This window comes from Elephas maximus, chromosome 18, assembly GCF_024166365.1.
Source record: "Elephas maximus indicus isolate mEleMax1 chromosome 18, mEleMax1 primary haplotype, whole genome shotgun sequence".
Classification (NCBI taxonomy): domain Eukaryota; kingdom Metazoa; phylum Chordata; class Mammalia; order Proboscidea; family Elephantidae; genus Elephas; species Elephas maximus.
In genome coordinates, this window is record NC_064836.1 from 36,611,172 (window position 1) to 36,624,493 (window position 13,322).

A 13,322-nucleotide genomic window follows, 5' to 3' on the forward strand; every position below is an offset into this window, starting at 1 on the left:
GATTATTTCCAGAAATGAGCAGAGGCGAAGCAAACATGAGAAGTCGTGGGGAAATTCTGGTCTGGGAAATATGTGTCCCCTGGTATTGCCTGAATATGGACTTGATACCTGGATTTTTGTTCTATACATGAATCTAGGACACCCACTCAATTATTCCACAAGTACCTAGTGAGTTCTTACTATTTGATGTGATTGTATCCCTTGGATCGTAAACGTCTAGAAGGCAGTGCCTAAGGAAACCTCATATCGCAATCCTGAGAGCACGAGAACATTGTGTTTTATCATGATGACAAATGATAATGATGATAAACCAAACCCATTGCTGACAAGTCAATTCCGACTCATAGCAACCCTATAGGACAGAGCAGAACAGCCCCGTAGGATTTCCAAATCTGTCATCTTTACGGAAGCAGACTGCCACATCTTTCTCCCACTGAGTCACCGGTAGGTTTTAACTGCTGATCTTTTGCTTAGCAGTCCAGCACTTAACCACTGCGCCACCAGGGCTCCTTGATTATGATGATAGAAAACATTAAAAATCCTTTTAAAATATAATGTTGATTAATGAGACAGGAAATAAAGTGAAAAATAAAGCATGACACTTAGCTGTGTATTGTTTTGCAGGCCAGGTGGTAATAACCACTGACCTCAAATCATGAAGTATAAAAATACTTTGTATCATTATCCAGGAATTCTTGCAAAGCAGCGCCTGTATGATCACATATTAGTTGGTGAATAGCAGGAAATATTGTGTATCTCATAAGCCCAAGAGTCTGAAGTTGGTCAAGCTACCCTATATAGGACAGAGTAGAACTGCCCCACATGGTTTCCAAGGAGCGCCTGGTGGATTCAAACCACCAGCCTTTTGGTTAGCCCCTATAGCTCATAACCACTATGCCACCAGGATTTCCTAGTCAGTTTCCAAGGAGCGCCTGGTGGATTCAAACCACCAGCCTTTTGGTTAGCCCCTATAGCTCATAACCACTATGCCACCAGGATTTCCTAGTCAGTTTCCAAGGAGCGCCTGGTGGATTCAAACCACCAGCCTTTTGGTTAGCCCCTATAGCTCATAACCACTATGCCACCAGGATTTCCTAGTCAGGCCTAGATGACTGTAAATGAAATAAAAATATTAGGAGTAGTTTAAATTCTTCTACTTAGAATCAGTTGTCTCTTCACCACCCAGTCATTCAACAATGGTTTCTTTATTTTTTTATTAGTTCTATTTGTTTTAAAATTTATTTTAGTACTGATCATAAATTTAATATAGTAACATTGTAAAAAATTGGAGATGCGTGATGGAGCAGAAAATCAGACTCATAACCCCACTGCCCAGTGGTACCTTGTTTTAACAATATGGTATATTTTCTATCAATATATTTACATTGCTGAGATTATATGAACTATACAAGATTGCTTATTCATTTTGCATTTAATATTGCATTATAAGCATGTCTTCAAAAATCACTAGAACAATGTTAATTATTTCATAATAACCCATTATATGGCTGTATATAATTTGCTTAATCATTACCTTGATGATCATCCTACAATCAGATGATGTCTTGGTATATACATATTTACCAGTTTAACTCAGCAAAGACTCAGAAGTGGAATTTGAGCTCAAAGGGCATGGTTAATTTTATGACTGTAGCTGCAACATCAAACTGATTTCTAGAAATTTACCCCACTCGATGCTCAAACCAGTGGGGTCTGATGAAGATTATTAACGTACACTTGAGTGACTAAGAAGGAAAAAGGAAATTAACAGCTAGTTTACACCTCCTGCTCCAGCACAATGCTTTCACACATATTACATAACTTAAATAACACAGTTGCTCTGTGGAAAGTTTTGTGGTTCAAGTCAGACTCGAAAGATATTTTGAATAATGCGTAGATTTGGAAAAGGTGAAAAGGCTGAGGAAGTACCTTCTAGATGGTAGGCACTGGTGGAACATGAAGTTGTGAACAAATATGGTCCTGTGGTCTTTGAGGTGACCCCAAAATAGCATCCCTGCTCTCTTCACGTACTCTGAATCACTTGAAAACTAAGACAGTAATAAGGCAGAGGGAAACAAAAAGAGGGGAACAATTAGACAAATCTGTGGTCAAGGATCTAATAAAGCTAAAATCTCAAAATTGAGTCAGTCAGCAAAGATAAGCTTCCTCCTCACTCCACCACCTTCACTCCGCTTTATAAAACAAACAAACCCATTGCTGTTGAAGCAATTCCGACTTATAGCAACCCTATAGGACAGAGTAGAACTGCCCCATAGGGTTTACAAGGAATGACCTGTGAATTCGAACTGCTGACTTTTGGTTAGCAGCCAAGCTCTTAACCACTACACCACCAGGGCTCCTCCAGCTCCACTTTAGGAACCAACAAAACCAATTACTGTCAAGTTGGTTCTTACTCATGTGTGTTTGAGTAGAACTGTGTTCCATAGGGTTTTCAAGGGCTGACTTTTGGAAAGTAGATTGCCAGGTCTCTCTTCCAAGGTGCCTCTGGATGGACTTGAACCCAGTGTTAAACTGTTTGCACCACCCAATAACTCCTCCTTTAGGAGCAGGGCTCTTTAAAATTTAAAAAATGGAATCAAAGAGGAACAGATGTGTGTCTACAGGTAGAATCACTCACAACAGGGAAGACAAAGGAGCTGAAGTATGCCTGCCAAATTTTTCCCAGTCTCAGCAATCTATGAATGATTTCTCACTGTCAGAAAAAGGAATGAGTGAGAGGGTGAGGGAAGGCTAGGAATCCTATACCTAGGAGAGTTCCCTCGACATGGAAGACAAAACAGTGAATAGGAAAGAAGTAATTTATCTGCTACCACAAGGCAACTTGAGGAATAGTACAAAAACTGCCCTGACTAAGGTTTATGCTGAGAATTACTAGAAGGCTGAATTGCGGGCCATCTTAAGTATCACAGCAAAGTCTCAGCTTCTATTTTTGGGTGACTTGAGTGAATCCTGAGCAGTTGAGAGATAACACAGCTTTTCCATCTCTTTTGTATTATAATTGTCTCTTGACTTCCCAATCTCTTGTTGGATTTCACAGCAGTGGAGAATATACATGGTTTTAAGTAAGAATTCAAGTTTATGTTGGACTGGGTTCTTCTTCCAGGTTGCATTCTGTCTTCCACTCTGGACTGCCTCTACGGGCCTACATCAACAAAACAAAAATTGGCAAAGAAGTAATTCCACTTTGGAAATCATTCTAAAAATAGGATTTAGAATTATGAATTGTCAGTGGCCACCAGGCAAGGCCATAAAATGACTAACTTAATACTTGGTGTGAGGCGTCACCTGCCTTGTGAGTGAGCCTACATGCAGACAAACATCTTCTAAGGCAAGTCATTGCTCTTTTGGTCATCATCAGCTATCGTCTCTGAGAAGAGATCACTCTATGGAAAATCCAACTTGCCTGCCAGCGACAGTCCAAGATCAGAAACATAAGTGATGTTTTTAGGATGGAACATCTGAGTAGGAGAACAGTGATGACTCCAGAAATGAAAGTGACACATGCTACGAATTTTTGGTTAAAATAGAAAACTACCCTCAGTAGCAGATAATGGCTTTATATAGGTGTCCCTTAAGGAGTCCATGTAGTTTCTGTTCCAGTTTATGACTTTTTAAGGGCTGTAAAATGTCAAGACATTGTATTTTGTTCCTTGGTCAGTTACTTCTACTTTATGGCTTTGCTGCAACCTAAACATCACCAGCAGGCTTTGGACTCTCTACATTCCCATAAAGGATCAGGATACTGCCTTCATCAGGGTCCTAGAACAGCTCCAATCCGAGAACAGGGTATTTTTTCTCTACGGATTTTTTTTTTTTTTTAAAGTTGTTGAGTACATTTGAGCATTTCCCCCCATACGTTTAAAAGCATCATTGTTGTCAATACTTGGGATTTAGTAAGATGGGCAATGAAAGCCATCAGGCTTCTGCATGGAATTGGTCCTCATGGCGCATGTGTCCACAGTTAAGTGTGGAGTTTCTTTCAGCAGAACCAGCTGGAAGAAGCGCTATGGGCACTAAGGGTGGGGACTGCTGTCTCACTATTCTCAAATGACCTTCTTCATCTTCACCCCACATGGACGCTCTTCAGTAGGCCATCATCTGCCCGCATCTGGCACTTTCATAGTGTCATTTGCTTTCTCCCCACAGGAGTGGCTCTTATTTTTCTGGTTTCTCAGAACTTTTCGGAGTCCACTCTCTGTCTTCAACCTAGATTCCCTGAGATCCCTGAGCAAAAACGGCTCTCTTCCACAGACCAGAAAGTGGTTTGTGTTTGCAGATGCAATGTTCACAGTTTACTGTAGAATACGTTTTTCTTTTTCTTCTTAAACTTCTTAAACAAGTTCTCTTTTTTCCTTTTCTTTTTCCTCTCCTTCGACTTCTTCTTAAACAACAACTACTTCTCCTTCTCCTCTTCTTCCTCCCCCCTACTCTCCCCAACCCCATCTCCAATTTCTTCCTCCTCCTTCTCCTTCTCGGAGAAACCTAGAAATTACTTTAAGGCATTGTCCCATCAATGGATTTTGAAAGCAAACGATGTGGCCCAATTCCAAGGAAAGACTCAGCAGGAATTATGTCCTTCCTGCTTACATTCTATTAGCCTGAGAAGCTCCTAGGAGTTTGACTGTATGTTGGTTCCCATTTCTGCATGGATATAAACATCTTTAAGGTACTGTACGGTTTGAGCTGTGTCCACCAAAAAGATATGTTCAAGTCTTAACCCCCTGTACCTGTGATTGTGACTTTATCACAGGAAATAGGGTTGTTGCCAATGTAATTAGTTAAGATGAGATCATACTGGAGAACAGCGGGCCCTATCTGGTATGACTGGTGTCCTTATGAAAAGAGGAGAAGAGACACAGGCACACAGTGAAGAGTGTCAAGTGAAAACGGTAGCAGAGATTGGAGTAATGCTTCCACAAGCCAAGGAATGTCTGGGGTACTAGAAGCTGGAAGGGACCAGGAAGGTCTCTTTCTGAGAGAGCATGGTCCTGCTGATGCCCTGATTTTGAATTCTCAGCATCCAGAACTGTGAGACAATAAACTGCTGTTGTTTAAAGCCACCTGCATATGGTAATTTGTTACAACATCGGTAGGAAACTAATAAAAAGACAACATAATTTCTAGGTCTTCACTTTCAAGTAGTTTTTAGCCAGAGTTAACTTCCAATATAATTTAAGTGTAATACTTTATCATGTCTTATTACTTCAGGCAAATGGTTGAAAGGCAGAAAGATTTTTTTATTGAAAGATTCAAGGAGGACCCTGTGGCTATGGTTGAATTTGATATTTGGTTAATTTTATTGTGATTGAGCAAACCAAACTTCAAAACGTTCTTCTTTAACAAAATATTTTCAAACACTGAATCTTCTCCCTAGAGGGTCTGCACCTTGAGTAAGGTGCAACCGAAAATGAACCTTGAGATTCAATGTGCAAGAGCTGCCAAAGTGTCTTATATCTTGCCTTTAATTCCAGAGAGTCTGATTGTGGCCAATCTAGCTATTATCTTGTGCTACGCCAGCTCCTCAGGTTTGTTCTGTTTTTTTATGTCTTAGTTGCCTGAGGGCTTTTTAAGGAATTAAATCTTAAAATTGACACAGTTCTGGTAAACAAAACAATGACGATAACCACAATCCTTTTCACCTCATAGAACATTTTTTTTAAATAATTTTTATTGAGCTTTAAGTGAACGTTTACAAATCAAGTCAGTCTGTCACATATAAGCTTATATACACCTTACTCCATACTCCCACTTACTCTCCCCCTAATGAGTCAGCCTGCTCCCTCCTTCCAGACTCTCCTTTCGTGACAATTTTGCCAGTTTCTAACCCTCTCGACCCCCATCTCCCCTGCAGACAGGAGATGCCAACACAGTCTCAAGTGTCCACCTGATACAAGTAGCTCACTCTTCATCAGCATCTCTCTCCAATCCATTGTCCAGTCCCTTCCATGTCTGATGAGTTGTCTTCGGGAATGGTTCCTGTCCTGGGCCAACAGAAGGATTGGGGACCATGACCGCCGGGATTCCTCTAGTCTCAGTCAGACCATTAAATCTGGTCTTTTTGTGAGAATTTGGGGTCTGCATCCCACTGATCTGCTCCCTCAGGGGTTCTCTGTTGTGCTCCCTGTCAGGGCAGTCATTGGTTGTGGCCGGGCACCATCTAGTTCTTCTGGTCTCAGGATGCTGTAAGTCTCTGGTTCATGTGGCCCTTTCTGTCTCTTGGGCTCATAGTTACCGTGTGACCTTGGTGTTCTTCATTCTCCTTTGATCCAGGTGAGTTGAGACCAATTGATGCATCTTAGACGGCAGCTTATTAGCATTTAAGACCCCAGACGCCACATTTCAAAGTGGGATGCTGAATGTTTTCATAATAGAATTATTTTGCCAATTGACTTAGAAGTCCCCAAACCCCCGCCCTTGCTCCGCTGACTTTTGAAGCATTCAGTTTATTCAGGAAACTTCTTTGCTTTTGGTCCAGTCCAGTTGAGCTGACCTTCCCTGTACTGAGTATTGTCCTTTCCTTCACCTAAAGTAGTTCTTATCTACTAACTGATCAGTAAATAACCCTCTCCCACCCTCCTCCCCTCCCCTCCTCATAACCACAAAAGTATGTGTTCTTCTCAGTTTATACTATTTCTCAAGATCTTATAATAGTGGTCTTATATTTGTCCTTTTGCCTCTGACTAATTTCACTCAGCGTAATGCCTTCCAGGTTCCTCCATGTTATGAAATGTTTCACAGATTTGTCACTGTTCTTTATGGATGCGTAGTATTCCATTGTGTGAATATACCATAATTTATTTAACCATTCATCCGTTGATGGACACCTTGGTTGCTTCCAGCTTTTTGCTATTGTAAACAGAGCTGCAATAAACATGGGTGTGCATATATCTGTTTGTGTGAAGGCCCTTATTTCTCTAGGGTATATTCCGAGGAGTGGGATTTCTGGGTTGCATGGTAGTTCTATTTCTAACTTTTTAAGAAAATGCCAGATAGATTTCCAAAGTGGTTGTACCATTTTACATTCCCACCAGCAGTGTATAAGAGTTCCAGTCTCTCCGCAGCCTCTCCAAAATTTATTATTTTGTGTTTTTTGGATTAATGCCAGCCTTGTTGGAGTGAGATGGAATCTCATTGTAGTTTTAATTTGCATTTCTCTAATGGCTAATGATCGGAAGCATTTTCTCATGTATCTGTTAGCTGCCTGAATATGTTCTTTAGTGAAGTGCGTGTTCATATCCTTTGCCCACTTCTTGATTGGGTTGTTTGTCTTTTTGTGGTTGAGTTTTAACAGAATCATGTAGATTTTAGAGATCAGGCGCTGGTCGGAGATGTCATAGCTGAAAATTCTTTCCCAGTCTGTAGGTGGTCTTTTTACTCTTTTGGTGAAGTCTTTAGATGAGCATAGGTGTTTGATTTTTAGGAGCTCCCAGTTATCTGGTTTCTCTTCGATATTTTTGGTAATGCTTTGTATTCTGTTTATGCCTTGTATTAGGGCTCCTAAGGTTGTCCCTATTTTTTCTTCCATGATCTTTATCGTTTTAGTCTTTATGTTTAGGTCTTTGATCCACTTGGAGTTAGTTTTTGTGCATGGTGTGAGGTATGGGTCCTGTTTCATTTTTTTGCAAATGGATATCCAGTTATGCCAGCACCATTTGTTAAAAAGACTCTCTTTTCCCCAATTAACTGACACTGGTCGTTTGTCAAATATCGGCTGCTCATATGTGGATGGATTTATATCTGGGTTCTCAATTCTGTTCCATTGGTCTATGTGCCTGTTGTTGTACCAATACCAGGCTGTTTTGACTACTGTGGCTTTATAATAGGTTCTAAAATCACATAGAGTGAGGCCTCCCACTTTCTTCTTCTTTTTCAGTAATGCTTTACTTATCCGAGGCTTCTTTCCCTTCCATACGAAGTTGGTGATTTGTTTCTCCATCACATTAAAAAATGTCATTGGAATTTGGGTCGGAAGTGCATTGCATGTATAGATGGCTTTTGGTAGAATAGCCATTTTTACTATGTTAAGTCTTCCTATCCATGAGCAAGGTATGTTTCTCCACTTAAGTAGGTCCTTTTTAGTTTCTTGCAGTAGTACTTTGTAGTTTTCTTTGTGTAGGTCTTTTACATCTTTGGTAAGATTTATTCCTAAGTATTTTATCTTCTTGGGGGCTACTGTGAATGGTATTGATTTGGTGATTTCCTCTTCAGTGTTCTTTTTGTTGATGTAGAGGAATCCAAGTGATTTTTGTATGTTTATCTTATAATCTGAGACTCTGCCAAACTCTTCTATTAGTTTCAGTAGTTTTCTGGAGAATTCCTTAGGGTTTTCTGCGTATAAGATCATATCATCTGCAAATAGAGATAATTTTACTTCCTCCTTGCCAATCCAGATGCCCTTTATTTCTTTATCTAGCCTAATTGCTCTGGCTAGGACCTCTAGCACAATGTTGAATAAGAGCAGTGATAAAGGGCATCCTTGTCTGGTTCCTGTTCTCAAGGGAAATGCTTTCAGGTTCTCTCCATTTAGAGTGATGTTTGCTGTTTGCTTTGTATAGATGCCCTTTATTATGCTGAGGAATTTTCCTTCAATTCTTATTTTGCTGAGAGTTTTTATCATAGATGGGTGTTGGGCTTTGTCAAATGCCTTTTCTGCATCAATTGGTAAGATCATGTGGTTTTTGTCTTTTGATTTATTTATATGGTGGATTACATTAATGGTTTTTCTAATATTAAACCAGCCTTGCATACCTGGTTTAAATTCCACTTGGTCGTGGTGGATTATTTTTTTGACATGTTGTTGAATTCTATTGGCTAGAATTTTGTTGAGGATTTTTGCATCTATGTTCATGAGGGATATGGGTCCATAATTTTCTTTTTTTGTGATGTCTTTACCTGGTTTTGATATGAGGGATATGGTGGCTTCATAGAATGAGTTAGGCAGTATTCCGTCATTTTCTATGCTTTGAAATACCTTTAGTAGTAGTGGTGTTAACTCTTCTCTGAAAGTTTGGTCGAACTCTGTAGTGAGGCCATCCGGGCCAGGGCTTTTTTTGTTGGGAGTTTTTTGATTACCTTTTCAATCTCTTTTTTTGTTATGGGTCTATTTAGTTGTTCTACTTCTGATTGTGTTAGTTTAGGTAGGTAGTGTTTTTCCAGGAATTCATCCATTTCTTCTAGGTTTGCAAATTTGTCAGAGTACAATTTTTCGTAATAATCTGATATGATTCTTTTAATTTCAGTTGGGTCTGTTGTGATGTGGCCCATCTTGTTTCTTATTTGGGTTATTTGTTTCCTTTCCTGTATTTCTTTATTCAGTCTGGCCAAAGGTTTATCAATTTTGTTAATTTTTTCAAAGAACCAGCTTTTGGCTTTGTTGATTCTTTCAATTGTTTTTCTGTTCTCTAATTCATTTAGTTCAGCTCTAATTTTTATTATTTGTTTTCTTCTGGTGCCTGATGGATTCTTTTGTTGCTCACTTTCTATTTGTTCAAGTTGTAAGGACAGTTCTCTGATTTTGGCTCTTTCTTCTTTTTGTATGTGTGCATTTATCGATATAAATTGACCTCTGAGCACTGCTTTTGCTGTGTCCCAGAGGTTTTGATAGGAAGTGTTTTCATTCTCGTTGCATTCTATGAATTTCTTTATTCCCTCCTTAATGTCTTCTATAACCCAGTCTTTTTTGAGCAGGGTATTGTTCAGTTTCCAAGTATTTGATTTCTTTTCCCTAATTTTTCTTTGATTGATTTCCACTTTTATGGCCTTATGGTCTGAGAAGATGCTTTGTAATATTTCGATGTTTTGGATTCTGCAAAGGTTTGTTTTATGACCTAATATGTGATCTATTCTAGAGAATGTTCCATGTGCACTAGAAAAAAAGTATACTTTGCAGCTGTTGGGTGGAGAGTTCTGTATAAGTCTATGAGGTCAAGTTAGGTCTTCCATGTCTCTGTTGAGCTTTTTACTGGAAGTTCTGTCTTTCTCCGAAAGTGGTGTGTTGAAGTCTCCTGCTATAATTGTGGAGGTGTCTATCTCACGTTTCAGTTCTGTTTAAGTTTGTTTTATGTATCTTGCAGCCCTCTCATTGGGTGCGTAAATATTTAATATGGTTATATCTTCCTGGTCAATTGTCCCTTTAATCATTATGTAGCGTCCTTCTTTATCCTTTGTGGTGGATTTAACTTTAAAGTCTATTTTGTTAGACATTAATATTGCTACTCCTGCTCTTTTTTGGTTATTGTTTGCTTGATATATTCTTTTCCATCCTTTGAGTTTTAGTTTGTTTGTGTCTCTAAGTCTAAGGTGTGTCTCTTGTAGGCAGCATATAGATGGATCGTGTTTCTTTATCCAGTCTGAGACTCTCTGTCTCTTTATTGGTGCATTTAGTCCATTTACATTCAACGAAATTATAGATAAGTATGTGTTTAGTGCTGTCATTTTGATGCCTTTTCATGTGTGTTGTTGACAATTTCATTTTTCCACTTACTTTTTTGTGCAGAGTCATAGAACATTCTTAAAGATACTTTTAGTAGGCTAGCTAGGGATGTGTCAAGAGTTTGGGAGCATCTTTTTAATATGAGAAAGCGAACATAATACTGACTATATAAATTTTTGTGAACAAGGATTCTTAAAATATTTTTTCTATATTTGCAAAATGACAGGCACATAATTACAGAAACTAGGACTGCACGAGAAAGAAGTGAAATACATTCCCTTAATCTGGTGTTGCGACAGCCAAATGACAAAATTTTTTTAGCTGCCTTCTACTTTATGACATCCCATCATAGACAAGGGAAGCAATACTTATGCCTGATCTTCACATTCCCACCACATAAATGACTAGGGGAATTCTGAGGCCATTGAGCACTGAATTTTCTCATTGTACTGCAATTACAGGAACACCTGTGCAACCTAGCTGTACGCAGAGCCTCGTGAAATGCAATGTTCCAGAGCTGTCAACATGACTCATTTCTTGCCTTTAATTCAGGGGTCTAATTGTGGTCGATCTGGCTATTATGCTGTGCTCTGCTTCTGTTAAAAGCAGACAGCAGAAAGGCTAATAGTTTTAGAATTTAACTCAAAGGGCTCTTGTGAATATTCACCCTGCTCTGTGTACCTCTCTTTAAATATGACACATGGTATATTTGCAAAGGAAAGGTAAGGTTTTCTGTATCATAAAAATAATCCTTAAATCAGGAGAATGGTTAGCAGAGTATGTTAATCTGAACTCAAATGTATGGACTTTGATACATATTTAGCTTTATGGCCTGAATTATGTTGTTTGAGCTCTAGCCAAACATAAGAGGTCTGGAAAATGGATTTCCTTCACTGGCTGATATGATGTAGTTGTAACATCTGAACCAATTTACATTTTAGTCCCACATTAGATCTATTGCCCTGGAAAGGATATTGTCTGATAGATGAAATTATTTACATGACCAATTGAGAAAGGTATAGAAACTTTTAGATCATATGTAATAAATTAGTTTTAATGAAATGCATACAACTCCTAAGCATGAATGCTCTCCTGGAAACTCCTTAGAAATAGATTGTGTCATTTCACCATTTAATGGCTCCTATTTATGAAATGAAAAGAGTTAAGAAGGAAATATCACTTGCTAAATGTGGCAATGAAGTCAGATTCAAAAAAGATAAATATTCGATGATAGAGAGGTTTCCTAGCTAGAAAATTCTACTTGGCCACGAGCTCCTAGAAGGCTCCTTGGATGGTGCAAAGGGTTAAGTTCTCAACTACTAACCAAAATGTTGGCTGTTTGAACCCACCCAGAAGCACCTCAGAAGACAGCCCTGGGAATCTGTTTCCAAAAGGTCCCAGCCTTGCAAACCCTATGGGGCAAGTACTACTCTGCACACATAGGGTAGCCATTAGTCAGAATCAACAATAACAGCAACTTGAGGTCAAGGCTGTGCTTGGTCTCTGTTCTCAGCACTCGACAGATCATCTGACACACAGTAGGCCCTAGAATTTGTATTGCATTTGTTGAATTGAAATAAAACTCACATTTTGCATTTCAATATTTTTAGGAAATCTTTATTATCTATGGATTTTTCTGACACTGACTTTTAGCCATTTCATAGATGTCCAACTCAAGTGAGATTTGCACTCAGTGAATTCACATAACAAAGATTCAGTTACCCCTGGATCTCAAGAGAGAACTTAGGCTGTCTCTGTAAAGCAATTACAAAATTAAAAAATAAAAAAGTACCCAAATGTAAAAGCCTGATAAACTCAGTACAAAGAAGAAAACCATGGAACAATCTCATTTGTAAACATATTGAAAAATCTTAAAGTCAAAAGTAAGAAATCAAATTCATCAATACGATAAAGAAACTATAGATCATGGGCCCCCATTGCCTTTGAGTCAGCTCTAACTCATGACAACCCCATGTGTGTCAGAGTAGAAGTGTGTTCCACAGGGTTTTCAATGGCTGATTTTTCAGAAGTAGTCAGGCCTTTCTTCCAAAGCACCTCTAGGTAGACTTTTGGTTCCAGTTGACCACGTTAACCATTTGCACCACCAAGGTAGAATGCTATTATAATGTATGCAAAAGTTAGCTGTGAAAGTCTTAGTTTCTTTTATTGCTGGAGCTCATCCTTGACCCTCACCCTCTTTCCCATTGCCCACTAGAATGTTCATCATGTTCTGTCTTGTTGATGTTTTAAATCACAGCTCAACTTTCTTCATTTGTCTCATCTACCCTACTCCTACCTTAGTACAGGCTTTGGTTATCTTACATCTTTGTTTCTCCAGAAGTTTCCTTACTGGTCTCTTGTTCTCACTGCCAGAGTGAATACTTGAAATGTAAAATTACCAAGTCACTCTCTTGCTTCAAACTTTTTTGATAGCTTTCTATCATCCAAAGGATAGTGTCTGAGCTTTCTAACTGGCATAGGTGACCCTCTAGGACCTAGTTCTTGCCCACATTTGCAGCTTCACCTTCAGTGTTTATACTTCAGCAAGTGCTGGTAACTCCAGGAATACACCACCCTGCCTTGATCATGAGATTCTCCCGCTGATCAGAACGCCCTCCTCGTTACCCATTCTCCAGGCACTCATACTTGAAGTCACATCTTGATATTCATCTCCTCCAGGAAGCCTTCACTGTCTTCTTCAAGCCGAGTAAGGTAAGCTTCCATAGTGCTCCCACATCACCTCGTGTTTATCTTGGATTGCGGGGCCACATTGCTCTGTAACTGTGTTTCTGAGTCTTTCACTTCAGTTGCTTGGAAGACAGAGGCTGGGGCTTTTCATTTTTTTGTATCCCCTGACTGGCACAGAGCT